Source organism: Mastomys coucha, unplaced genomic scaffold (genome assembly GCF_008632895.1).
Source record: "Mastomys coucha isolate ucsf_1 unplaced genomic scaffold, UCSF_Mcou_1 pScaffold20, whole genome shotgun sequence".
NCBI lineage: Eukaryota > Metazoa > Chordata > Mammalia > Rodentia > Muridae > Mastomys > Mastomys coucha.
In genome coordinates, this window is record NW_022196903.1 from 77,034,473 (window position 1) to 77,037,883 (window position 3,411).

General features: G+C 48.4%; 1 protein-coding gene across 1 annotated transcript in view; it reads right to left on the minus strand.

The window, feature by feature from the left end:
• Window positions 1-1,667, minus strand: part of Actg2 (actin gamma 2, smooth muscle) — a 24,838-nt gene extending 23,171 nt beyond the window's left edge. The window contains exon 1 of the mRNA XM_031382313.1: window positions 1,567-1,667. The gene's annotated coding sequence lies outside the window, so the exon portion shown is untranslated. The remainder of the gene's footprint in view (window positions 1-1,566) is intronic.
• Between the last annotated feature and the right edge of the window lie 1,744 nt (window positions 1,668-3,411).

A 3,411-nucleotide genomic window follows, 5' to 3' on the forward strand; every position in this document is an offset into this window, starting at 1 on the left:
ATTTTTTGGCCTGGACTGTCCCTCTCTGGAGCTCAGCTCAGGCACGATCCCCCAAGGAAGCCTTTCTTTCCTGCTTACAGCTTCAATGAAGAGCTTCTCCTGGGCTTCACCCTTTCTCACAAGTCCATTGTGATTCTATTTTTTTTTTGAGACAAGGTTTCTCTGTGTAGCCCTGGCTGTCCTGGAACTCACTCTGTAGACCAGGCTGGCCTTGAACTCAGAAATCCGCCTGCCTCTGCCACCCAAATGCTGGGATTAAAGGCTTGTGCCACCACCACCGGGCATGATTCTATTTTTATTTTGATACAATGTTTCACAAAGCCTGGGCTAGCCTTAAACTCACTAAGTAGACAAGGATGACCTTGAGCTGATCCTCTAGCCTCACCTCTCAAGAGCCAGGAACATAGGTGTGCACCATCACACTCTCAATGGTGATACTTAAGCTTGAGTATGCAAGGCTAGACTCTAGCCAGGTTGGGCTGGGTGCCACACTGTACACATTTACTCTTCACTAGGGAATATTCTGTATACCCATGCTATTGGGTGAGCAAATGGAGGTCACTTGGTAACACTGGGCACTAGACTTCTTGTTTCCAAGACCAGCCTGCCCCTAGCCTGCCCCACTTGGATACAGCTCACAAAAGTGGTGGAGGCCTGTGCATGTGCACACATATGTGCATATGCGTGTGTGTACGCATGTGTGTGTATGTTGCAGGGCCGGTGGTCTCGATGTGTTACTTCACAGCTGGTGTGAGTTGCTTGGTTTTGTTTGAGACAGAGTCTCACACTGAGACCCAGGTTGTCCTGGAACTCACTAAGGAACCCAAGCTGGCCTTGAGCTTTGGGCAATTCACCTGTTCTAGGCTTCCAAGTACTCAGAATATGAGCATGAGCCATCATGACCTGCAAGTGTGCATCTTTTAGAAACGTTGCTTAATTGTCCTGGGCCTCAGTGACCTCACTAGAGGAGAACAAGTTAGCTGCCTTATAGCCCTAAAACGTCACGAAGCCACGGGACATTTATTCTTCCCTCACATCTGACTTTCCTCATTCCACAACCACCTTACAGCTTTCTGATAACTGTGGAAGTTCTCTGCTCACCTCAGCGAAGCCCAAATTGGAGAAGAGAGAGAGAGACCAACCAAAACCAAGTAAAGGATGGTCCTTCCTATTCCTGATAGAGGTAGCTCATGGACACCAGGGCCGCTGTTGGCTATGGCCTAAATACCCACGAGGAAGTTGCTTTTCTGCAGTTTCCTCTAAAACAGGATCCCTGACGTGCTGACCTATGGCAAGGAGACTAGGACAGGTGTAGACTAGAGGAGCCATATCTTGGGGGGGTCCCCAAACTGTCCTGCCCCCAGGTTGCCCTTTGGTCAGAAATGCCTTTCCTGGCAGACAGCAGTGTGTTTCAGGTACTACTGCCACCAAGGGCTGTGGCATGTGACCTGGGCCAGTGTCATAGAAACCAAGAGCGAACCTGGAATTCTACAGGTACACAGGAGGCCTGGCTGCCCCCCGCCCCCCCAAGGAAGAGGCTGCAGAAGCAAGGAAGTCAGTACTCACCAAGGGTGTGAGAAGTCCTCCTCCGAGAGACTCAGGGCTGTGATGACTTTGGCAGAAATACCAGAGCAATATAAAACCCTCTAGGCGGATCTTCTTTAAACAGAGCCCCTAAAAGGGCCAGTCGACGGTGTGGTAGCAATATTACCATATAAGGTATTTTTTTTTTAATAAACCAGCCTTGTGGGGCGTGGATGGAGGGTGGGTAGAGTGAATTATCATTTGAAAAATGTATGCAGAAGGATTCAGTGGTAACAGGCTCTGGACCATGGATTTGTTCCTTTTAGGCCATACTTACATAAACAAAAATTATACCAGGCCTTATAAGCTGTCCAGAGTGAGGCCTGACAGGGCTGTGCTCCAGAGAGAGAGAGAGCCATACCAAGAATGGCAGTGGCCTCCTGTGTCCCGCCTCCTTCCTCAGGCCCTCTGCCTGCTGCCTCAGGGTCTGCCTGAGACACTCATGCTGTACCCACAGAACCAGGGCCATTGTGCTTTGCCTGGTGTATATGCAGGACAGCAGAAGGTGGAGGGGAAATTCCATCAACATTTGGCAAAAACTCCCGTGTGCCCCAACTGTCTGGTGCTCTGTGATCCCCAGTCACCTTCAGCTTCCTCTAGATTATCATACTCTCCAGGTCTCCTTCATGGAGTTGCTCTGCCAGTCCCCCAGTGCTGGGAAATGCAGAAGGAGGGTCCTGCCTCAAGATGGAACACACTAAGCAAGGCCCACGAGCAAGGAACAAGTTTCCAGAGTCCTGTGCTTCTGGCTTTTCTTGTGTAATTCATTGTCTCCCTGGGCAGCTGTTCCATGTCCCACAGTGTCCACCACTAGCTCTGTGGCAGATAGTCCCAACTTCACACTTCACACCTGATCCAGACAAAAGCGATCAATTTGCAGATTGGAGAGCTGCATCCAGGTGAGTGTGGGTTCTTTAAGCTCAGCTGGCAAAAACCTACCTCCCTATCCTCAATTACGCCCCCTGATTCCCTCCCTGAGTCTTTCCTCTCCCTCTGTCCTTCAAGAAAGCCAGTCATTCTAGAAGCATTCTCTCTGTAGCCTCAGGCACCTGGGCACCATTCCATGAATTCTAGGCCAACCTACACACAACAAATTTAAGGTAAGAGGCAGTTATAAAGGTAGAGACAATTTATAAAAAGTGTCAGAAGGGTACAAGTTAAGGATTGGAGAGGAGAAAGGGAAGGAGGAAATGACATAATTATATTTTAATTAAAGAAATATGAACTCACGTATGAGTACACAAATAAGTGTCAAAGTAAGACAAGGCCTTGCTTTGTAGCTCCATTTTGTCTTCCAAGTATTTGAATTATAGGCAGGCATGAGTATCAGCACACCCTACTTCATATTTAGAGGGTTTTAATAATCTTTTCAGTAATGGAGAGAACAAGGGAGGAGAGAAACAAGAAAGACACAGGTTTAAACAACAGGCTTAAATCTTACTTATGGAGCACAGTGGCAGATGTGAAATGATCCCTGTGCTCCCCCAGCTGTAGATAACAGGCTCTGGGAAATGGCCCTGAACAGAACTCTAGCAGGCTGTGGAGGAAAATGGAGAGGTTCTTGAGCTTATTAGAACAGTATAGTGTATGTGAATGAGTTTCATCTCTCCTTTTTCTGTGGGAAAGGGATGAAGGATTAAGAAGAGCCCCAAGACAGTAGTTTGGGAGATTTAGAGCAGCCACAATACTTTATTCTAGTCTGGGTGCCTGCTCAGGCCCAGCTCCACAGATGTGCTCTCTGCTCAGCTGAGCAGAGAGAGGGGAATCTGAATGCCAGCTGGGCTACTAGCTTTGTCAAATGGGCACAGGACAGGCAGTTGGGTTTGG